This window comes from Wasmannia auropunctata, unplaced genomic scaffold (genome assembly GCF_000956235.1).
Source record: "Wasmannia auropunctata unplaced genomic scaffold, wasmannia.A_1.0 LD336046.1, whole genome shotgun sequence".
NCBI classification, from domain to species: domain Eukaryota; kingdom Metazoa; phylum Arthropoda; class Insecta; order Hymenoptera; family Formicidae; genus Wasmannia; species Wasmannia auropunctata.
Window position 1 is genome coordinate 714,529 of NW_012026844.1, and position 25,692 is coordinate 740,220.

Genomic DNA, 25,692 nt, shown 5'->3' on the forward strand with positions numbered 1-25,692 from the left:
AATATTTAAATAACGTAATCACATTATGTTAAATTAACACTTGAATATGTTAAAAATACCACACAAAATTTTAACAAAGACTTGAATGGACTATTTCTAATACAAATAAAAAATGTTTTTTACTTTGTATTTTATAAATTATTAATCAGTTATATGTATTCCATCTGCAGATGCATCAGAAATGTATATTGTATTACATATTTCATTAAATTAGTTAAAGATTGGACATCATCTGTGCGATCTTACCTATGCGAATTTTGTTACGAAACTAGCGATATATTTATCTGCCGGTCGATAACCGCGATAAATCAATTGAAGGGTAAGCATTCCTCGCGTATCTCATCGTTGGTTTGCCGATCTCACTTCCTTAAAGTACGATAAAATCCCTCGTCCCGCGCTCTGCCTTCTCTCGTCGCAGAACAGGAGGTTCTAGGATTTCATCTTTTCAGCAGACTTCCCGCGAAATTGGATAGTCTAGACTTACGAAGAACATTATGCGAATTATGTCTTAAGTGGCACCCGTGATGTTGCCATAAAATATTGAAAGACATCGATGTTTCTATAATATTAAGGTATAATTATAATTTTTTAAGATATAATTATAATTATAATTTATCATAATATGTAAATTAAGAAGAAAAATTCTATAGGAAAATCAATATCGTACTTGTTATTTTATACTCGATTACTTTACAACTTAGCAGTTACGAATAATCGAAGGAGTCGAAAGTCAAGATGAATGACCCTCGTTTTAAAGACACTTTAATACAATGATATACGGTACATTGATAATTTTTGTCTTATAAACTTGAAACTTGAGGAATTTATACGTAGGCTTTAAGAGAATCAGATAGTAGAATTTTAATCTTCCTTTAACGTCAAGTGGCGTTTATCTTAACGGATATTTTTCGACACGAGAAGTACTAATAAAGAGATATTTAATAATAAGAATTGACAAGGATTATGACAGTGATAAATATGTTATAAAAATGCTAAAAATTTTGGAGATAATAAGAATTTCAAAAATATTTCAATTTTATTATTATGCTGTTTCATCAATTAAACCGACATCACTTAGAAACTAAGAGTTTCGAATAACGAATCACCACATTTTCGCTAAAGAAGAAATCTGCGGCTTCGCGATAAGTCGTGAACACCCGTGTAACTCTGGAAATCAAAGAAGGATTTAAGCACTCGTGGCGCTTAATTTTTCCTTCTGTCGAGACTTTATCGCGGTCGGAAATCTCCCACTTTCTCTCTTTCTCTCTCTCTCTCTCTCTCTTTCTCTTTCTCCTTTTTTTCCTTGCTAATTTCCTCGAGCGAAATCGGGAGGAACAAGCGATCTGCGCGCTGATAGTCAGAATCCCGCAAGGAAAAGTTTCGCGTCTCCGTTCTTCGTGGTTCTTCTTCCTGAGTATTTGACGGAAGTCGCGAGTTTCGCGCTCCCTCTCTCTCGCTTTTTCTCATCCGCGGTTGACGATTTCTTTCGGGGCGCCCGACCGCGCAGAGAACCACCTTCAAAGAACCCAAAATTACTTTCTGGATAAGCTGGATTAGGGTTTGCTCTCGCAGCGCATCCCACGAGTAGACCGACGTACTCACGACCCGACTCTTCCAGGATCTGTTTCCCGTGACGCGGAGTATTTGTCCAACAGGAATAGTCCGTGCCAGACAAGAACTGAAGAATATTTTTCGCAGTATAACAAGTAATTATCCCGAAATTTGTTCGCGACAATTGATCGCGCTGTGATTAATAATTGACTTTTGGCAACTATCTCTCACTCTTTATTTTTTATGATTGTTTCTAGTTATACGTACGTATAACGTATATACGCACACGTATTTGATTTGCCATTTACCCTAATCAGCGTGTCATTTTGTTACGCGCGTTAGCGTTCTCGTTTTCGTTCGCTCTGTGGCTTTTCTCTTTTCCCGATCTCGGGACGCTCCTTTCAGCGAATCTGGCACGCGGGAGTCGCGAGATCCGAAGTCGCATTGGTAGGCAGAGCGTAGGGCGAACTTTAAGAGGGTTGCTTTTGTCGAGACGTTCGCTACCCTTTAAACCGCCTCCTATCCTCCACCCACCCTTCGTTTCTCCATCCTGCCTCTTCGTGTCCCTCGTCGTATCTCGTCCCGCCCTCGCGCGGGACTTTTCTCTCTCCGTCTTCGTTCTTCCTTTGCACCCTTGGGTTGCAACCGGCTCTCACTCCCTCCCCTCTCCCCTCTTTCCCTCCCTCACCGATGGGTGAGTTCTCGCCGCCGTCTTCTCCTCTGCTCCTCTCGACGGTCGAAACCCGATGGAGAAACCTAGGCGACCAGATTAGAAGGGGCTGAAACCCGCGCGCCGACAGTGGGACTTTCGTGATTTCCACTCAGGATTCGTATCTCGCGCGCGTACAACGTACCCTCTCGACCACTGCTACTTCGGGGAAACAATGGCGGAGGTGAAGGCGGAAAGCGTACCTAGCGATGGAAGACTGATCGAACTCGAAATGGCCGGCCGCGAGAGAGAGAGAGAGAGAGAGAGAGAGAGGGAGAGAGAGAGAGAGAGCCGGCCGGTCGAGGGTCGGCGTTTACTCTGGAAGTGTAGCAACGTAAAACTCACGCTCGACGAGATTTCAAAGTACAATTGAATGAAAAAAGAAAAGGAATAGAAAAAAAAAGAAACACGTTGGTCCGCGAGATGTTGGTTTTTAATGAAATGTGTGTCGAGCGTGTGTGAAAATTGCGGGATCCGTTTAAATTCAATGTAACGACGAAGCTTGAAAATATATAACAAGTTTGCGGAATTCGCTTCTCTCTCTCTCTCTCTCTCTCTCTATTTCTTTCTCTCTTTCTCTTTCTCTTTTTCTTTTTCGAGCGCTATACGTTTTTACAGCGCAGCGTGAATTTTACGTTCAAGTTGTGTGATAAAAAATGCAGGACGGATTTGTTTGTCGGCAGTTTTTTCTCGTCGTCTCTTCAATTTCGGAATTCTCCTGATGATTTTGCGCGAAAATCTGTCAAGCTGGCGTCCAAAATATTTTCTCTTTCTCTTTCGCTTTTCCATTTATTTTTAAAAAATATATGTTATTTTCTTTATCAAAGTTAAAAAAAATAAGGCAAATTAGTGAGTATTTATTTGTAACAACGTAACATATGTTGCTAGTTAATGTACGTCTGACTACGTCTTTAGCGCGACCACTGCGAGGTCGCATTGTTGCAGACGATAATTAACGGCAATTAAGCGCATCTGCGCGAATACTAGTACTATCGAAACTCTCAACGACAAGCCCATGGCTGACGATGTGAGTGCTTGGCGCTTTTAACGAAATGGCACAATGGAGAGGGTTGCCGCGGTCACCACGTTTTTTGACAATATTTTGCGTAATTGAGCAGCGGCAATAAATTTCGGTTGAATTATGCCCGCGCGAGGAAAATAACTGAAAACTGTCCAACTGTTCCCATCCATTATTTACATCGTTTAGCAAATTTTACTGCTCCCGGGTGGTGTTGGCCGCGCCATGCCAGATATTTTCTCTCTCAGCGTTCCCGCATCCGTGTTATGTGGCGTGTCTGTGTACAGCATGTATAATTGTGTGGCGTACGGCGTCGTATAATTGTGTGATGTGCGTGCGCGAAAATACAGTCGGCCATTTATTCGCGCGTACAGCGACCAGGGGGACGAGAGGCACGAACGAACGAATTTACGATTTCATCGAATTCCCTCGTTAATCGCCGGTATACGCATTTCCGGACTTCACGGCCGATCGAATTCTCGCCAACAATCCGAGATTCAACGAGACACCCGGTAGAACTATCCAGTATCTCCTTTATTTTTCCCGCAATCTGTGCCGATTTCACGATCGGAGCTTATTTTCCGGAGAAGCGGTGGAATGAGACAGGGAGCGTGTCGAGAATGTACAATAAGAAAAAGCGATTAATGCGTAAGATGCGTCGGGAGGTGACGAAATTTGAGTGTTGAATAAATTTATAGATCAATCAGCAGTACTCGGCAACGTTTGAATGACGTAAATTAAAACATGGGATCGTTATGTGTAACACAAAGAATGGTTAATGAAATATTTTCTGGATGTGTCTGACATTCCGGATGACGTGACATTTAGTGTCACCCGCGACGAAGATTTATTAGCAACCGATTACGGAGGATCAATGATGTACTAAATTGCACGGAACAAATCTGATAAGTGAGTAGCGGAAAAAAACTCAAAAATCGCTAATAATATTTAGCATATTTTTCTGTCCTGATTTTCCGTCCGTGTCATACATCCGTCAAAAGATTCGCCCGAGAGATAGTCCCGTCACACAGACCCTTTCGGAACTTTCTGAAAGTCTAACTCTCGTTACGCCCGAACTTTTCCCTCTCTTTTTTCCCCTCCCCGTAAGAATCCGCTTCCCGTGAGAATATTCATGAACTCTTGCGGTTTCTATCGCATTGTCCCGGAAACAAATCTCCGCGCGAAACAATATTCATTGTTAGGCCGCGCAAAGTAACACGCGCGTGCTAGTGTCGTATTAATATTGGCGCGGCACTCGCGACTCGTGAACAACGGCGCGATTTTTCACGGGGTGGAAACACACGTGGGTTAATAAAGTGACTCGATCGGCGTTGCAATGAACAGTCGCGCGGCGGCTTGTATCTCGCATAGTTATGGGATAGGTATTTATCAAACAATGGCCAGATACCCCTCGAACTAGCTGCGGGTCGAGCCGTTAACCAACATATGTACTGCAATCAGATTTCGTCGATTGTGCCATAGTTAAATTGGATATAGTTTTGATCGATAATTTAAGTTGCCGAATCGACACTGAACCGAAAACATACAGTTTATTCTGATACTTTTTTTTCCATTGACACAACGTATCTTGAAATTTTGTTATTATATTTAATTAGTTATAATTTTTTAAGCGTGCTAATTGAGTCGCAAGTATTAATTATAATATTTTTGATTTTTTTAGAATAAAGAAGATTTCACGATTATTAGCGAATCACAATTATTTATAGATTGAATAGCATTATTTGAAATGACTGTTGCAGTTTAATTTCTTTTCCTGCATAAAGCAGACCTTACACGTGGAACGTGTTAACGTATCGATCTTGCCGGAAATTATACGCTTCGTCGCCATATTACTTACCACGTTGGTTTGTTTAGCGCTTTCTTGTGCATAAAGTAGGCCGTACCGTATCGCGGACACGTGGATTACATTAACGTATTGATTCAGCGAGTGACCTTGCATCCGGATACCGTGCTGTCTCGGCGATATCCGGTAGCTTACGTCTCGGCGATCACCGTGGCCGTCCGCCATTTCATTGTGCCGATGCCGTTGCTTCGTTCTATCGGTCTGTGTAATCAAGCAAGTAAATATATGAAGCACGCCTGAGTTAGTACGTGACATACTCCGTCGTCGTTTGTCTGATATTTTGAAAGGAGGCACTTTCACTTCAACAGACAATTTAGGAAATTATTTCTACTGTTGTTCTGTATCTGTATACCTATTGTTGACTGCTGTCACTATACTTAAACATTTAAAACGTCGCTTTAAATGCGTAATAACGAGATTTCTATGCGCTTTGACGTTTATATCAATATATGATAACGTATTAAAGTCTATAATCTAATACTCTAATTTTTAATCTAAATTCTTACTATATAGAATGTTCAGTCTAATAGTTTACGGTCTTCAGGAGCGAATAATTATGTTATCAGAAACTTTAGCCGTGCGTAATAAAACATTTAATGAAAATGGCAGAACAAAAAAATCTATTAATCGTCCGGTATCGCGTGTCGCGGAATTATTCGCCGGGAGCTTTTTAAATTACCGACGTGAATATATATGTATATACGCGACGCGTGATCATTCGATCGGCCGATTCCGACATCGGCAATGTGGCCCCCGCGGTCATCCGCCATTTCATTGTACCGAAATGGCCGCATAGCGTTATCAGCCGACGTAATCAGGCAGGCAGATATATACATATGGAAGGTAGCGATGTATATGCGTGCGTGCGCGCGCGTGTGCGTACGTGCGTGCGTGCGTGCATGCGTGCGTGCGTACCTGCTGCGTGTCGAGATAGAAACGAGGAAGCTGTAGGAAGAAGCGAGTGGGAGGACAAGCGGCAATGTAGATGAGCGAGAGGGATAAGGAGAGAGGTATAGAGGAGGAAGGCGAGAGAAACGGGCAAGAGAAAGAGGGAGAGAGAGAGGAGTAGCCCTCCGATTGGTCCACGCTAGGACCCCAACCTCCGGCACGCACGTAACACGGCCAGATCGATACGCACTGCCCAAGTCACCGTCCCTCTTCTCTCTCTCTCTCTCTCTCTCTCTCTCTCTCTCTGTCCTGTTCTCTTCCGTTTCTCTCCTTTTTCCTCTCATTTTCCCTGTCCCTCTTCCTCTTGGATTCATTTCCATCTTCGTTCCATGCATTCTCTTCAACAGCTTCCTTCTTCATACCTCTTCTTCTAACCCATTTCTTCCTCTATCTGTACCCAAGCCGCGATTCCCTCTCTGTCTTACTACAGTCCGCTTTCTATATTCATTCCTCTCTCGCAACCTCGTTCATTCGAGCCACGCTCACGAATAACCATCTACAACGTACTCCGACGATAACTGCCCTCTGTCATTCGAACTTCGGTCTTCCTGATATCCCGTGTCGGCCGTGTGTCTTTCTTAAGAGCTAAGAGATTGGCATGATCAGACGTTTATGAAATTACAGTATGATTTCAATGATCGAGTATGCACTTGTAAATTCATATATTTTTTTCAGTGTTTAATCTCATTTAAGGCGAAATATTAATTTGAATGTTATGAGTCGAAATTTTCACGATTATCTCACATTCTTAATATTTTTTTAAAGCTTTTTCTTTCCCACTGATCCATAGCTCACCCCCGTCTCACCCTCGTCGATTTCATCCCTCTCTCGAGTTCTTCGAGACGGTCTACAGATCCAGCGTGAACGCCTCAAAGAACCTCGTCCCATCGAAAGTGAAGCTACGGCCGTCTTCGCGTGTAATCCGACAAAACGTCTAGTCCGCCGAGTATCCGCGACTTCTCACGGGGATTTGTGGGTCTCTTCTCGCGGTCATTTTTCAACGATCGCGCGCGAGGCAACCGGGCGCACTCGTCGTGAACCGTAATCCAATTAAAGAAAAGCCCGGCGCGGCGATTGTGTCGCCTAATCGACGAACAAGGCGCCGCGTTATTACCCGCCCCTTCGCCGCGGGGCACAATGCTTCCTGGCGGATCGGCGAACAATGGACGAGCGGCGAATGGATACGTACGCAGCGCATACCAGTAATGAGGGAGCCCGATCAACGGTAATACCGGGTGTCCGCGCGCAAAAGCGCGGTGACTTCTTGTTTCCGCGACAACAATCTTCCCGCATTCCCGCTCGTGTCGCTCATCCCGCTCCGCTATTTCCCCTCGTTTTCCCTTTATTGTCTTGTTCATGGATCCGACATTGTTAGTCCAGTAGATTTACGCAATGATACATGATTACCGGATTGTTAGATGCGTTCGTCAGCGATTAATCTCTTCCCTCGCTCTTGCTTTCTACGTCTCTGCCTCCTTCCCGATCCTGACCTCGCTGCGGCAGCCAACCAACAGGCAGGATCGCGAAGCGAACCGCGTGAGAATCTCCACGTCGCGTCGGCCGTATACAGTGCTCCAATAAAGCGCTATCGCGTCCGATTCTGACGGAGAAAGCGAGGGGAACGGCGCGCGATCCTTCGTTCGTGAGAATCGGCGGCCTTGACTTTTGATCCTCGGGAAATTGGAGATCGTACGGGTCCGTAGGGTGCACCGGCGGCGTGCAACAGGCATCGGTAATGGCAGGACCCCGTCGTGTTTATGCCGGGGACGTCCTCGACGGGAGATACGATTAGCTGTTGTTCAGTTTCCGACAGTCCGTCACAAGTCATTCTCTTAATTCTCGAGAAATATGGGAAAGGATTGACGGGGAGGCTCTTATCCGACATCTATCACAATACTTTACTGCAGTAGTTGTTTTATGGTCTTAACAGCAGGGGACTAGAAGACCGTTAAAATTAAAGCTACGAGACAAATGCGATACATATTTTCCACGGTCACGCAGTCGCACGAGCTCTCGTGAGGCATGGATGAAATAATATTCCGCCGAACGCGTTACCTGTTTATGAAGTAACGCTTGCCTAACTCACGCGGGAGCGGTGCGCATTGCGATGAAATAATTGACGCCAACGCCTGACAGTCTTTATCGGATGTGACACGTTAGTTTAAATAGATAGAATTTTGTGTCGAGAGGTCGAACTGTCCTCGGAATAGCTCCGATGATGAAGAGTGGTGCGAATAAAAAGTAAATATAGGCAACAAAGAGCAGAAATGTTGATAACGAATGGCGCTATGACGGGAGTTACCGAATAAGGCGAAACTCGCGTGTTCCCTCCGAATTATTCTATCAATCATACGATTTTTGCGATGATATATCAATTAAATATTGTCCCGGTTAAATCCCGGTGGCGAATCTAAAAAAGACTACTGCGACAGTATAAGCTCTCCTGAAATTCTAAATGCACTTAATATCCTTGATACAAGGTGCATTATTATCAGATCGTCCAGCTTTAATAGTTGTCCGCCACAACAATTTGTTACAATGCTATACCTCCATCGCGTATTCTTAATTTGTTTCACAGATTCAAAACAGTACCTGTATTTTTGTACCTGTATTTTTTTCCCATGATATTTTAAGTAGAAATAATAAATTTACGGGGCAAATCGCGGGCGACAAAGTTACGACACGGATGAGAGATGATGAGCGAGAAGTACAAAATGGAGGGGAAAAAAATGGATAACCCTCCCCTGTATAACTGGATAAATCGTCGGTTTGTCGCTCGCCCGGGTTCTCAGTTACTTTTTACTCGATGTCGCTACCCTCCTGCGTGGCGGTACGATGATGTATGTGTGGCACGTGATTTATATCTTCTGCGAGGATATATTAAATGAGAGGAAAGGCGGACGAAAGTGACTTATGCATACGATACATGTAGACGAGAATCGTTTCGATTTTGCGCGGATTTATCTCAGGACCAGCAGATGTCATTTGTAACGTCATTGCCGTATGATATTTCGTTCCAAGTTATTTGTACTCATAGTCGCGACAGAGTCTGTCTGACTCTGGAAACCAGTATTCATCCGAAATTCAAACAAAACGGTCTTTGAATTTTTATTTGATTCTTTTTTTTATCAATATTTTTAAGATAGAATGCGATTCACATTTATTTCATGTAACTCGAAATTAAAAAAAAAACTAAAATGTAGATTCTTATCTAACGTGTTATCAGCGCAAGGATATAAAGAAGCTCTAGATAAAGGCACTCGTATGTTCATCTGAATGTTCAAGGTTCTACTTCCCTAAAAATCTAGAATAGGAAACTGTGGGGGACCTGCGCGCCCCCATTTCCGTATCACGCACGATATCACCGTAGGAAATGTGGATTTTAGCCGAGAACTGACGCATATGATTTTGTAGATGGGTTACTAAAAAAGATTGTAACTATATCACGTTATTCATGTACTCATACGATGGTATCATTAGCAATAGATAATTTTCTTTATTAATGCAATTTTAATTTGTCAAAACTAATTTTGTTTCATAAAATTTTGCTTTTCTTAATACCACAGTATATTTAAGAAATACTGCACGTTATAAAAATATAGCGTTTCAGAGGGACCAAAAAAAAACAAGGCATATATTTTCATTGGAGGGAGAGAGAGAGAGAAAGAGAGAGAGAGAGAGAGAGAGAGAGAGAGAGAGAGAGAGAGAGAGAGAGAGAGAGAGAGGTATGGAACGCTCCGGTCCAATGCGGAGGAGTCACGACAGCGTTTTCTCACTTTGACATATTTTGCAGTGCGTCTCCGGGCGCATAATTAGCATGAGAATAATGGCGCGCCGGCTCTCTTAATCAAACTTTTTAAATAGGATTCTCCTTTTACTTCGTTCTTATGGTTACGGGGAAACTCGACCTGCCGCGGTCTTTTTTTTTTAATACGAAATGCTAATCAGCCTCGCATATCGTTGCCTTATCCAGCCCGACGTTTTTCCGCGAGAAAGTTCGTGACTGCTACCGAAAACTACGGTTTAATATTAATCCGACGTTAAATTTGAATTTCGATGAGACCAGAACCGTCGATTTTGCTGCCGGACCAATAATACCATCTCCGGCAATTTAAATGCACTCTCCCAAATTCGAAATTCACAAAATTACATGGTAATATCGATGCAGCAATTTAAATCAAAGGTTTGAAATTAAATGTAATTACTTATCACGGTGAATAGTAACTATCCAAGCATTATGTTCCAAGATTACTCGATTAAAATGCGGAATACGAAAAGTTACGTAAAAATGTATAAAAATTATTTATTTTCGTTAAAAAATTATATAGAAATAAATACGCTTTTAAGAAAGAGTGACGATTCATATACTTTGCGACCAGTTGTAGTATGACATTAATGAATATATGTGACCGACATGCGTCCAAGGAGAGACGACAAATTAGCGTCTTTCGTCACTGGCGTTCGTCGCAATTCGCGCCGTTGAGGCCGCGCATAAGTATTTCCGAGCGTCCTCCGAGCAACCACGAAGTTGGAGTTCCTATCTCTCGTTCTCGCTTATTATCGCGATCGAATATTCCGTCAACGATGCGTCTTTTGTCGGTCCCGATGGAAGAAGAGTAGGCGGAGAGGAGGAGAAAGACGAAGACGGCGGAAAAGACACGGAGGATGGCGGTAATGCATGAAGAAGAGGAAGACGAAGAAGGGGATGGGGCAAGAAGGCGAGGAGGCGAGAGGGGGAGGACCAGGACGCCGACGATGCGTCGTCGTTACGCGACGGAATATCATTATCCGGATAATGGGCCGGCAATTAGCTCGACGGCGTGCATAAATCTTCGCGTGAAAGGACAGGATACCCGGTATTTAAATAAATAAGTAGCCTCATTGTCCGGCCACGGGCGTCATCGGGTCACGGTGGAAGCGTGAAGAAGGAAAAAAATGCTAATCAGTCCGAAAACTCCGCGCCACGACCGCGGTGTGTGACAGACGTGGCGAGAAGAAGGATGAACCTACTTCAGTCAGGTGAGCAGGACGAGGGGGAGGTGAGTCCGCTCTTTCAAAATGGACGGAGGTGAGAAAAGGAAAAAAGAGACTCGTAGGGAAGCCCCGGTAATTTAAGCAGCGTAACTGCCTCGACAGATAGAGAGACGCCGAGTGTCTTCTTCTCTCGTTGTCTGGCGATTAGCAGGACAAGTTTCACACGAAAATCTGTCCTCGTCCCTCGTATGGCGCGATTGCAAGTACAAGAGTAAAGTATACTTGAACTAGTATACTTAAGCGCTTGTTTCTCTGAGAAATATGGAAATGCGTTACACAGAAAGAATGCTTTCATCGCGATTAATCTTATTGTAACTTTCGTTATCCCGCGCATCGGTTTGTTATACAAACGCGTGACGGACGTCTATCGACTTATTAAAATTTTTCCGTGTTTACTCCGTAATCTTATGCGATTTATAACAATGATTTCTCGCGTCTTTCGCACCCCCGATTACCTCCTCCCCTCACTTTCCCGTCCTCCCCCTGTGCCGCTCTATGAGAAAGGGATAGGGCGGGAAGTTAACCGCAGTGGACGCGTGGCTACGCATCGGCCGTCCACCCTCGTGGTGTCTCTCCTGCCCCGATGGATCACCCCTCGCCGGATCGGCGCATCGCGCATCGGGGGCGCAACGAGGATGATGTGCAATCTATCGAAAGATATTCATGGGGCTGGCCGTTGGCCCCCGTGCTCACGTCCCCGTCAGCCATAACCGTCGCGTCACGAATGTCTTATTGATTGCACCCCTGCGAACAGAGACGGACAGACGCGGAGGCAGACGGGCAGAAAGAGAGAGAGGGTGCCGGGGTTGTGATGAGGGATGACTGGAACACGTTGCGGGAGGGGAGGGGATTGGGAGGGGGAGGGAGGGCAGTTGTGGCGGAAGGGTATGGGACAGGACGCTATATCAAGCCGACCGGCTTGAAATAACGCGGGAGGAAGGGGATGTAGCGTCCGGAAACGGCGAATATGCGTTTTGGATCACCGGCGGATATCCACGGGAGGGTTGTCGCGTTGTCACTCGGTTCGTTTCTTCTCGCTCTTCGCTCTTAAACGCGCCGTGACTTCGGCGAACGAGATGAAAATCTGTATTTATTTGATACGTCACTTGACGTACGATAAAGACACGTATACGTTTAGATTTGATGATATATCACGAATGTCTCTATGTCGGCTAGATTGACAAACACGGCATATATAGGTATATTTCGTAAAATTTTTGGCAAACGGTTCTCTGCCGTGGGAGATTTCTGTTTAGCAAAAATTAAACGGTCGCCGCCCCAGATCTCTCGTCCACTGACAGAATTTGCTCGTTATGGCGGTCCATTGTCTTCGGCGTTTCGATGGTGAACTGACCGCGGCTTGATTTCTCCCTCTATGGTCCCGGCTCGTACACCGGTAATTGTATACATAGGTGACACGGTCAGATTATTGAATGAACGCTTTTGTGGGCTCGCCATGACCACACCATGAGACAGAGTGCCACAAGCGGTGGAACGGTCGGTAGAGAGTCATGGGACCATGACTGCACGAGAGAGGCGACCGTGGCATTCGATGTACTCATACCGCGTCTCATTGTGCCCCACTTGACTTTGTTGTCGGGGCCCCTTTGTGCCCGTTCCGTTCTCTATCTGCCTTGCTCTCTTCTCCCTTCGCTCATACCTCGTTTTACCGCATTTCTGCACCAGCCCGCACGCACTTACGCGAGCGTGTTTCTACGCCGTGTTAATTATTTGTTTTGTTCGCCGTAATCATCACAAAGGATCTCGTAAGCTTGTCCATCTAAGAATCGTTGATTTGCAGGCATGGCTTTATAAAATGAAGCTCTGCATGCAATAGCTAACTATTCAATGTACACTATTCAGTCATTTGTAATATTTTTTCATAATTTTTTAAAGCATGAAGAAATCTAAAGTTTTATTAAATTAAGATAATTATGCGCAAATATTAGACAATGTCAAAAATCTATATTTATTAGCTTATATTTCGTTGATCCATTGAGCAATCCGCACACACACACATACACACACACACACACGCGCGCGCGCGCGCGCACGCACACACATACACATATATATAACACATATATACTCATATATAAATAAAAGAATGTTTGAAGATTCTAATATGTAAACAATCATAAGAAATTTAGATCATTTCTATTACATAAATCATATTGCAGTATGCAGACAGTTAACAGGAATAAAAATATGAATGAAGATTATTAGTTCTATTCACGTTATCGAACAGAAGTAGCCCTATGCGATCGTCTTACAGGGGTTGCGGAACGTAACCGCGTTGCTAATCCGACGCATAGTTTATACGTCATTAAACCTCGCTCGAGGGTGGCCGCGCGAGGAGCGGGAGGGTGGCACGCGTGGAATTCGCGGACGTCACGACGTATATTGCCGCCCGCGGCTATATATGTGTATGTGTGTGGCTTTTCTACGATAGCGGGGGTTGGACGCGGCGATTCGTTGGTGATGCTCGACCGTGGCAACCCTCGAGGGAGAGCTGTCACGTCGAATCATCCCCCGGAGATATGACAACGGCCTTCTACGGCCAGAGGGTGATGTCGTCGCCGTCATTGGCGGCGGCGGTCGACCCCGAAATCGAGATTAAATATCTGCCCGTTGCGACCACGTCTCGTTCCTTCATCCCTCATAGCGTGAAGCGACACTCCAACGGAGACTTTTAAGGGTGCGCGAAATATGGTTTATTGAAAAAGAGGATGGTAATGGAAAAGTATCTTCGATGATAGAAACCACACGAATAAAAAAAAAACTGTTTCGACAAAAACTGAATGTTTCATCAAATGATGTTTACAACTTGCGCTTCTAAAGTCAACTTTTAGAATTCAATTCATTGTGGATCTTTCACCTTCAACCTTTATAATTTAAAGACTGTTATAATAAATTTTTATTAAACAATCGACTGCAAACTATACTGGAATCTGTCATTTAATCCTCTCATTCAGTGTAAAGAGTGACACACATGCTGGGTGTAACATAATTTATTACGTTATAATACCTCGCACCTGATGTTTCCACATCGTTTCATCGGCGTTAGCAATGGGGGATGGTCTCGGTATTTTGTGAGGGCGGGAGGTAAGAGGAGGAAGAACGCTCATAGACGGAAGGTGGTACGGGAGGACGGGAGACTGAGCGAGGAAGACCGTGCAAAGGGCATCATTCTAATTGCCCCGGACTTCCTTTCATCCCCTTTGTGTGACCCTGGGGCGCGCTTCCTCGTCTACTCCTCTCCCCTCTCGGGCATCTCCCACCGCCTCATCTTTCCCCCGTGCCGGCAGCTCTAAGTCATTTCTGCGATTAATTTTTCCTTCCAATTTGCACGCGGCAGTAATTAAGGGGTTGGGGCGCGGTACATCATCCGGCGCTTCCACCGATGTCGGGGCCAGGGGGTTGGTTTTAGTGCTCGCGGTCCGGACTCCTTCGAAACAATGGCGAGTATCTTGAGTGCCGGGTTCGCGTTCCGAAGCAGAGCTCGTAAAATTTCAACGAATAAGGCAAGCGCTACCGTCTATTTTCTCGTCGTTGTTATCGTGCTGCATTATTTAACAAAATGCGCGATAAAAACGTTATCTCTTACAAGTAAATCTTACAAGAGAACGAGAAACATTCCGCATTCAATCATTTTCCACAAAATCAAAGGACACACGAAAATATTGTCGGTGTCCTTGAAATGTTGTCTTTGAAATCTGTTATTTTCAAATCTATTATAGATACAAAATATATCTCTGAAGTCTGTTTGCTCATACATTATAGACAATAGATATAATTGGATCAGAAGTAAGGGAAAAATCTATTGCGACCAGTTCGAGTGATTAGTCTGTGGAATATAGTGTCATGGTAGTGAACAGTTAATATCAGTGTTAGTGCGCTCCTCTTATCCGCTACTCATTGCCGCCATCTTGTGTGTTTGTCCTGTTTTCGATTTTACTCCCTCAGTATTATGCTGCATCAGGTATCTCGTGTCATTCTCGTAATTTGTATTATTGAAACAGCTTAAAATATAGAGAAATGTTATAATGTATATTTATTTATTTATCTCTGTGAATGATGATTACTGAGTTTTAACTCTTAATGATAAAGTACTTTAATCTGTTTATTAATTGTTGAAAACGTTAGTAAAGTATCTTAGAATATATTGAGTATTTTTTTTAAAGAAATTTTCTTAAAGAGAATTAAATCTCTAAAAAAAATAAAATTAAGGTTTGGTAAAATAATTAGAGTAGCATTCTTAAATGAACATTAGTTTTTTAAATTATAAGTGTTATCCGTGATAACATATTGGCTTCAGTGTTAAAAGAGATCGACGAGTTTTGGATTATACAGCGTGAATTTAATGAACGCGGGAGAGAGAAAGAGTAGAATTGGTTGAGGACAGTAAAAGGAAACTTAGTCGGCAAGTGCGGGGATTGAATCTCTTTATCTCTCTCTCTCTTTCTCTCTATTCCTGTTTCTGTCTTCCTTCGTGTGTTCGTTCGATCGTCCGGTCTATCGGACGGCTGGTTGGCTCCGGCTGAGTTTGCTGCATCGAAACATATAACTCCACGGGAGGAGGGCAATAATAGATCCCACAATGCCACGCGAGCTTTTCAGGGCCCGTCCGGGGTTAGCGCGAGTCGAAGGCTGATACTGGGGTGGTATGCCTGCTGCAACGAGCGGCGAGTGCACCTTCCGCCAGCGGGCGACGGGAAGCGAGGTAGCTCATCAACTAATGGCCCGCACCGGAACCGAACTGCATTCTCCTACGAACTCGTCTGTACTCGCACGGATGCACGTGCAACTGCCGCGTTTCTCCGTGCAGTTACGTCGGCCGGGCAATCTCGGCGCGACTCGTCCGTCTGAGTTACGTTCGCATTTCACTTGTGTCTCGAACGCATGACTTCTTCTCGTGCTAATTACCCGAAAGATAATCGCTTCTTTTTCTTTTTTTAGGAAGATCTATTTAAAATTTATTAGTATTCTTTCGAACTAATTTTACAAAGCTTACTACTTAATTAAGAAACTTGTAAACGTTACATTACCCCGTTATAATTATCTCATATGTATACAATATGGCGCACTAAGATGCTACCGTGTCTTTTGATTTATCAAGAAGGTTCTCACATTAGACCAATCAGAGGTTCTCATATTATCGATGCGATCGTGGCGAGAAGTATTCCGTGATTTCTCACTAATTTAAAACTAGCGAATTATAAGAAGAATGGCCTGCGCGTTCAGGCGGAAGGAAGCATTCGCATAAATCCACCCCACTCCGATAGCGCCAAAACCGCTCTACAACGGGGATCCATGAATATTGATCAGCTTCGTTCGCGTACAAAGTCTCTCTCTCTCTCTCTCTCGATTCGCTTCTTGTCCTTTTACAATTCAACCATTATATTTAGCTTTGTAACGTAACTATTATTGCGAGATAGTCCGGAAGGATTCCGTTAATAAACGACATGGGATTTTACGTTAACAGACTGGAAAGCTATCTGAACTTCATTTTTCTTCGCGGCGGATAGAAATAGATGGTCGCGAATAAGATTAGATATTTTTTTAATAGGTACTTTTTAATACTCACGAAAATCTCACGAGAGATCTATGCTAGATTTAGATTTAATTAAAAGCTAAACAATTTCTCTTTGCTATGTTTACTTTTGCCTGACAATCTCTCTCGTGTACATTAACCTTTGTATACAGTAGGAAAATGTTTATCTTTACTTTACAATAACATAGTTTATATTGAGCATAATCCTACTGAGTGCAGTTAATGAATCGCTTTGTATTATCGTTGCCTTATTGCCGAAGCTCCGCGATTTTGTTGAATAACACTTTTAATTAAACTCTTTGTATATCTTTTTTGAATCTAAAAATTAGATCAATGAATTTCTTTTCCGACTGTTATGAAAGGAGGATGAGAGGAGGAAGTTGAACGCGACAAAATATCTCTTACTTTCGTTTTTATCTACCAGACGTGTGTTTAATAAGTGTCCTAATTTACCACCCTCGAATCAATATCACTGTTAACGTTGTAAATTATTATACCTACAAGTCATCGCGTCGGTCTTGTACACACTTCACGGAAAGAGATACATCGTACCGTAACACACAAATATTTGCCTAGTCGGTTTCGGCCCGGGTGGAACCCTTTCGCCGTGAAACTTTAAACGGACGATCGGGGTTAGGGCCGAGGAGTTTTTAACGCTTCGAGAGTTGCCATGGCAACAATGGCAGGCCGTTATTAATCCCCGTCGAGAGTGATGAAGAATGGTGGAACGTGGAGGAGAGAGGAAGAAGAGACGGACGGACAGACCGACTGACTCTCCCTCGCCCTCCTCGGTAGCTTCTGATCCTCTCATTTTCCCTCCCTCCTTCGTCACTTCGTCTCGCGTTTGCCGATGCTCGCCCCGTCCTTCGGCTTGCAAGAAGATGCGAGGGCATTCCTTCCGTTCATTTCTCTTTCCGAAAGATTCGCGGCGAGAGAAAGAAAGGGAAGATGTGGCTTCCCGGAGGTTTAGGAAAAGGTTCCATCGTTATACTGTTCGATCCTTCCTCTCTTTCTTTTTTCTTTCTCTAACTTCCTCTTATATCTTCCTTTTCCCACCGATGTCGCAAATTTCGTCACCGCGTTTTCTTTTTATTATTTTTTCGTCATTTAAATATTTTCTAAATCGTCAATATCAAAAGTTATTTTTTGCGAAAGAAGCGAAATATATATCATCTTTATTTTTACCGTATATTATTGTTTTTATTGATCGGATATATCGTCGTTGTTATTGATCCGATATTTGAAAAATGACAAGTTTCAATTTTATAGCACATTTTTACCCCTTCCCTTTGGGGAATATTTCCGATTAGCTGTCACCATGAGCAGGCGGAGGAATGCGCGTACAAATTTAATGCGTGAAAGAAAAAAGGAAGAAAAAAAAAAGAGATCAGACGACGTCCATCGTGGCGGAAAACTCGTCGGAGGACACCGCGTCCACGGGATGAGAAGGCGTATCTCTCTCTCCTCAAATATTCATGACGCATGTACGTCGGACGTACGTACGCAGTCCGGCCTCGCCATCGCGGCGTACGCGCACAGGCGCGGCGTAGACACACCGGCGCACTCACACTCAGCAGCAAGTTTCTCTGCCTTTTTTTCGTCGTATATCGCGCCGTTTCCGGTATCGATGCATCGGTCTCGTCGCCGCGCCGAGAGCGGAGGAGCTCTCTCTCGCCAGGCACGAGCTTTGTTTTCGAAACGTACGAGCCACTCACACGAACGCGCCCTCGGACACGCACACGTGCACGTGCACGTCTACGTGCCCGAGAGCGTGCGGGCGTGTGCAACACACACGCGTGTATCGAGCTGCGATAGCCGACGCGTGTGTGTGGTCCGGACTGACGTGCGCTCGCGAGCCGCGCGCTTGGTTGGAAAAAGAGAAGAATCGAAAGTCGAAGGTTCCGCGCCTCGTTATTCATCGACATTCGGCTCCGCCTGTCAGAAGGCATTATTTACGGTTTCGCGGGAGAACGAACTTTTTAATTCGAGTCGGTGCAGGTGGTAAATGCACGTCGGCCGCGCGAGCGAGCAGCGTGAGCCATCGCTCTCGCGGATTCCTATCGGCCGAGAGCGACGAGAGTGATTTTTCGGGCTTTGATCGTTCCGGCGAAACGATTGAATCGAGCACCGGCGTACTTTGTTAATCGGACAGATTGTAGCCATTAGCCGAAATAGAGTTTTTCGAATTGAAAACTAGCCAAATAGATGATATTGAAGAGAGATAAATATTTAACGGGATGTATCCCTTAATTCGTTCACATAATAGCACGCGCGCGCGCGCGCGATTGTTTGGAAGATGCCAAAATTTTTACGAAAGTAAAATTTTTTTATCTACTTACTTGCATGTTCAGTTAATACTTGATTTCGCAGTGTGTGTGCGAATATTATATATTTTTGTTAATTTCACATGAGAACTTACGATATCGTGATCTTTATTTCGATTATTGTGAACGGTCGTTATAATGTGAAAAGACGTGTTGCATGACCACGAGACACGTTCTCGCGAGCCGATGTAACATTGATGTAATAGCGAGACAAAGTCGGCCGAGGCATGACGCGAATAGAATTTCATTTCCTCTCCCATAGAAGAAGAGATGCAACAAAGTCTATCGTATATGTATACGCGCTTAACAGATAAACGATGAATGCGCCCCAGTGATCGGAACGCGCGATAATGGACATATAACTGCGAGTTTATCCAAAGTACTGAATCGGAAAAATTCTTTTTCAAATAATTATCGCTCGGCACATTCTGCCAGCGAAAAATAAAACTAATCGACTGCATCACTGCGTTTTATTGATCGACAGTACGGGTATATAGTAACAACCGCGACGTTATTAGACAGACTGTTAATTCCAATTTGAACGCGAGAACGTCAAAATGGTATAATATAATCATCTCCGCACTTTGAAATTATGTTTAGCTTTTTTTTTGTTTCGCATCATATTAATTACATGCTGAAATTCTTTACATACAATGTACAATTATAAACTTATTTTGAAGTAAATTTCGAAATTTACTTTGTTATGTATATAATTACATTATATTTAAACCGCTGAAACGCACAGCGATATTCCGTAAATCACGAAGTCGTACCTACCGGCATTACTTTTTCGCTGATTGCTCGAAGCACGGGCGCGATTTTCGTAGGAAGTATCAGCGGGAGAGACGTAGGGAGGGAAAAGTATCAACGCTTTCAAACGCGGAAGACGTATTCGACGGCCGCAGAGCACTCTCGAGATGAAGCACGAAGTAACGCTGATCTAATAACGGGACAAACGTCGCGCGAATCGCGTCCCGGACGGGATTTCATTTCCTCTGCCGTAGGAGAAATGAGGCGACGCAAGGCGGGAACGAGAGAGGAAATGGAGGAAGAGAGAGAATCGATCGCCACTGTATATCCGTGCTCGTCTTCCGATACCGGTGTCTGCAGCTACTTGTCGAACAAAGCGCCTCGAGTAAGAATTTTAGCGGAGACAAACCGTTTCTGTGTCTCCGAAATGTACATTCGTGAAAATTCCCGGAATATCATCGGATTTCATATTAATGCTAAAAGTACGTAATACCGAGGCGTGGTCCGCGAGATAAAAAACTGATTCTTTGTGCATCGAGCTTTTTTTTTTGTACCACGGCACTACAGCCTCGTGGAGCGGAATTAACGCTATAGCGCGAGAGCGTTTCGAATTGCGCGAATGATTTGATCCTGAGCACGATACCGCCGCGGTGAATAACTCTTTGGCATTTGCTCGTGAGAACACGGTGCATTAGGATTTCTCGATAGGCACGGGGGTGCAAGCGAGACAGAACCGGATTTAACGGACGAACGAGGGCGCCGAGCGTCACACCGCCGGAAGTGCGTCTAATGCGTCCGTCTGGGGTCACGCGTCATCCCGCTTCCGGCACGACCATTACCTTCGGTAAAACATTTCGTTTCGCAGAAGGGAAGGAACCGCCTACGCATTGTTTGCTCTGTCTCTCTCTTCATACTTGGCCGAGCTCGGGGAATTATGTTGTTAAATGTGAGATACAAATTATTCAAGTTGCTTAACATCTTGTCGAAAGAGAAATTCAAGTGATGCCTATATAATGATGGTGAATAGATAGTGATAGATGGGAATAAAATCGGCTTGCTATATCTATGCTTATTAAGCTGTGCTGTACGTTAACTTATACATATATACACCCACATAAAATTGAAAAAAAAAAAAAAAAGAAATATATATATTTTAAAGTTGAAAATTAAGAAAAACAAAAAATCCATCAAAAGTTTAAGTAAAAAGTTTAAATTGGTGCTATTATATATATGTAACAACATTGATTTTTTTTTACCTTTATTAGATCGTTGCTTTCGATTTTTAAATATGCATGTGAGCGTGAAAATTTCTTGAAACAAAAAACTACCACGTGTTGTTTCTCCTATGCGACAATGAAACAATATACGCGAGAGCGGGAACACTTGCTAATTTTTCAAATCTAACATCACGGCCGCCGATCAATGACCCTCGATTACAAGCGTAACAATGGCCGTTGTTTGTACCTAGATGTTCTGAATGAAGGGGAAGAAATTAAAATTCATCGCTTGGCTCGAAAGGCATCGATCCGTTTTTTATTTCCTCGAACAGAACGAAGCATCGTCGCGTTTCATGCCATCCCACCCTTTCTCAATGTCAGATAGCAAAATGCAACGAGATGCAAAATAGCTCAAGTAATTTATTTCGTATTTTACAGACTCTATATATCTCTTGCTAGTTTTTGATTGAGAATGATCTATTAAACTAAATAAAATAGAAGGATTGATATTTGATTTTTATTTTAAGTTATTTAATTTTTTTCTTTGTTTGCATCTAATTTATAATTTTTTGTCATGTGTGAAAAGATTTAGAACAGTTTAAAAATTGTATATCACATCTGATATTCGAGAAAAGGTAGGCAAGTTTTGTAACGGAGAAGAAAAGAATGGTGGATGCGTCGAAAGAAAGATTAGCTCGAGGGAGTGAGCCAATGGAAACAGGAGCCCTTACCATCCAGATTGGCCGACGTATTGTTTTAAGGCAGGCTCGGCGCATGCGTGATCCCGTGCGTAGGAGGACCGGCCACGGTTCACGGCCTATGTTCCGATAAACATCCCGTCGCGATTTTCTGAAGTGTGCCGATTGCGGAGTACCCGTTTATTCAAAAACTTTAACGTGTAGCGTTCGCAGGGTGGTATATATTGCATATATATTGTATATATTGTAACCGACTAAAAAGTCAGAAATTAGCTTTGAATAAATTTTCAAATTTTAGATATATTTGCGATTGATGTAAATATTATTTTGAAATATTCTACTTTGGTGTTTTTATTTTGATGGTCACACGGAAAGAACAATTTTGCTGAATTCAGATCTGAAAATAATTTTTGTTCAATAATCAAAATAATTTTGTGCAAAAGTCAAAGTGATTGCTAAAATATCAAAATGTTTTATAGAGATTCTTATCAGCTTTAACATTCCAACAAATTATTTTGATGATCCAACAAAAAATTATTTTCAGATCTGTTTTTAGCAAAATTTTTAGACCTTTCAATAAAATCGTTCTTTCCGTGCATGGTCGAAATTTAGCTGACAACATAAGTGTGGCTTAAAAATGTAACGTGATGCGAAACAATATAGTAAATTTTCTTTTTTTGAAAGTTTTATGGAGTAAAATTCGAGAAGTACTGAAATATTTTGTAGATTGATGTATGTACTCGGTTCTCTTGAGGTAACAAGGTTTAGATTTCTCATAGTCAGATCTCCCGTCGAGAGTTAACTTAGAAAAAGGGAAAGGACCGGAAACGTCAAATAGGGACAGGAATAGCCAAGGGCACGTTAAAAAAGACCGCTGACGCCGTCTTGAAACTGCAGCAGTTTGATTGTTGTCCTTGTTTAATCCTGCATCATACCTACCGCGAAATAAATACCTGTACACGGCCACCTACAGTTAAAGAGAAACATCGGGTGAAATTTGTTTTGAAAACTTAGTCATTATCCGAAAAAAAAATAGTTTCTGAAGTTTGCCGAAGTTTGTAAAAATTGAGACAGATACAGATCGGAAAATAATTAGTTGGATTATCAAAATAATTATGTAGGATACTTAAGCATGATGATAACGCTGCAAAAAGTTTTGACACACTAACAATCAGTTTGAGCGTTCAATATAATTACTTTGATGTGGTCCAACAAAATTATTTTTAGATTTATATTTAGCTAAATTTGTTTAAACTTCAACAAAACCGTCCTTTCCGTATATCTTTAGAAGAGTTCTTAAATTTCATCTTTCACATCCTGCTCTTTCTTTTTCTTTCTTCCTTCCTGCCTCTCTTTTTCTAGCTTTTTGGGGTTTTAAAGTTTTTGAGTTTTCCACAGTTTTGTCTTCATATTATCATATTACACGTTCTTTCATATTTTGGAGATTAAGCAACAGCTTTGTGATAGTTCGATTATTCGTAACACAATTATGCAATTCTTTGCAAAATTGTCAATTTTCTAATTTATATTTAATATATTGTATATACATAGTGCTTGATTATATTTTTTTCTGCAAATTTCTTTTATCTATAAAACTTCTGCGATGCATCTCCTATGATGGAAAGTGTTAAGACCGGGAGCAGAGGTTCGCATTAAAATCATCCGTGGCGTTATTATGCGACCAGGTATAAATAATGCAGCGTCGCGTGGTGGGTTGCACAATGTGGCGACCATGCGGCGAGGATTATCCGGCGTTTTTGCAGAGGCGCACTAAGCAAATCGACAAAGACGAAGAAACTGAAACGCGTGGCGAAAAATAGAGTAAGAGAGAAAGAGAGAGAAAATAAAAACAAAAGAGAGAAGAGAGTACGGTGGTGGAAAGCGCGGCGAAGAAAAGCGATAGGTGGTTAAGCGTTTGCTTAATTTCCATCGACTTTGTGTTGTTAATGAGCCGGATATGCTTTATGTGTTTGCGCGTGCACGCAAAAATTACGAGACCTGAGACAAAATGCCGACGGTAAGGACAAGCGAGATGAATTGCCCAGTCTTTTATCTTAATGATTAAAACACTGCCAACTACTGCATACATTTTCCGACCAAAAAGTAAAAATTAAGCAACAATTTTCTATTTTCTTGTTACTATGAGATGCAACTAAATAATTTTCTCTATTCGAATTATTCGATTAATTTGGAAAAATATTAATATTAATATTTTTTCTTGAATCAAGATTTTTGGTAACTTTCGAACTTTCAACATTTTCAATATGCCGATGAGTCTAAATATCAAAGTTCTTTGGCGCGCTTGAAACTAGATCGAAATCGTGAAGTCTCTTACCCTCGCGATAGACTGTAGCACAGAACACGAGATCGAATCGAATCGTGTTTCGACGCGCAATAGACAAAACAACGATTCGATCGATCAATTAAAAGTGCAGTGCGTGGAACGCTCCCTGAAATGCGCCATTCGCGAGAAATACTAAATGGAACGCGCGGAACGGAACGATTGTTTCTCCACGCGAGATGAATGCGAACGTCCCGGGTTCTCGACGAGTTTTAGGGTGCTCTTCTCGACTCTCGAACCTGCAGTTTAACCTCTGATAAAACGGCGCTTCCATCGTTTCGTAGCGCTTCTATATACACGGAGCTTTTTAACAAAATTTCGGGAAGATATTCGATGCGATATTCGGCGCTAATAAGCGTAATATATTAGGGGGCTCTTTGTCGCGTCTTTCAGCGATCTGAATCCTGACCAGGATTGGATTCGGATGAAAGGAGTGAAAAGAGAAGTGCAAGTTTGTATGGCAGAGAAATAGGGGAAGAATCAGGAAGGAACGCGAGAGAGATTTATATATATTAATATATATTATATGCGCGAGAAGGGGGAGAATCCATGCAGCAAGGGATTCACAACCGCCTGGCATCCGAGTACGAGACAAATGTGTTTCACGATATGGAGACAAAACGCGAGACGATGGCGACGACGACGGCGGTGGTGGTGGTGGCGGCGGCGGCGGCGGCGATGGTGACGACGACTCGTCACCGTCATTCGTTAAGCCGTTTTCACGTTTAAACGGCCGCGAGATGGAGGCGAGGCGGAAGAAGAAGGCGAGAAGGGCCGTGTTGCTTCGAAGCCAATGAAACGACCGATGAAAGGGGCCCTCCTCTCTCTCCCTCGCCCGGCATTCCTGCGCCGGGGCCCGGGCGTCATTACTCAAAGGGGATACTGTCGCGATGGCTCGTCCGGCTCGTGGATCTTTCTAAAGGAAACAGCTCGGAGAGCGAGCACATCGAGGAACTGTGTGACGCCGCGAAGAAATCTGTCAGCCAATGATGCGCGTCGGCGAGCACGCTCTACCTTCAGATTTATGAGCGCGACCCGTCTCTTCTCCTTGACAATTCAGCAGCGCAATATTTTCCCGCGTGTCATCAAAACAAACCTTGTATTGTTTCTTTCCTTCTTTCTGCCTTTGATGTTGTACGATTATGTAAATGTGCAATTAACGCTCTTACGAATTGATATCACAGTGTCAAAGTGTGACTCTGAGATCTCATTGCAACACGCTGCAAACGTCTATCAAGTTTAGTATCGAAAAGTGTCGATGAAAGAATTGTATTTCTTTCCGTTCTCTTGGATTGCATTATGCAAGCGGAATCTATATACTTCGTGGTCGCACGTCATCATTTTCGGTACCAGGATCCTTCCTTCAATCCGATCGGCGATTCTTCGATGATAAAGAAACCGGTCGCTCACTCTGTTATGAAATAACGAGTGTCAGCGAGAGAGGGAGGGAAGAACGGGTGACTGCCTCTCTCTTTCTCTCTCATTCTCGAATAACGCGAAGCGTAACACGTGGGCGCGGAGTGCCCGGAGAGAAGATAAACGGATTACGGGCGCTTTGTGTCAACGTGATCCGCTTCCCTTGCACCCGAGTGCCGAGCCCCGTGCCCGCCGTCCGACTATCTTCAATGCGATATTACGCGCTCCAGTGCTGGTAACACCGCTCGGTTTGCAGGACGCACAGTCG

At 43.2% G+C, this 25,692-nt stretch overlaps 1 protein-coding gene and 1 long non-coding RNA gene across 2 annotated transcripts in view; one reads left to right on the forward strand and one right to left on the reverse strand.

Moving 5' to 3' along the window:
- Positions 1 to 25,692, forward strand: part of LOC105451755 — a 161,633-nt gene that overhangs the window by 101,138 nt on the left and 34,803 nt on the right. The window lies entirely within an intron of this gene.
- On the reverse strand, positions 16,069 to 17,373 carry LOC105451734. Its single transcript, XR_974621.1, has 2 exons — positions 17,176 to 17,373; positions 16,069 to 16,505 (listed from the first exon to the last, which is right to left on the reverse strand). It is a non-coding gene; the product is annotated as an uncharacterized LOC105451734 (long non-coding RNA).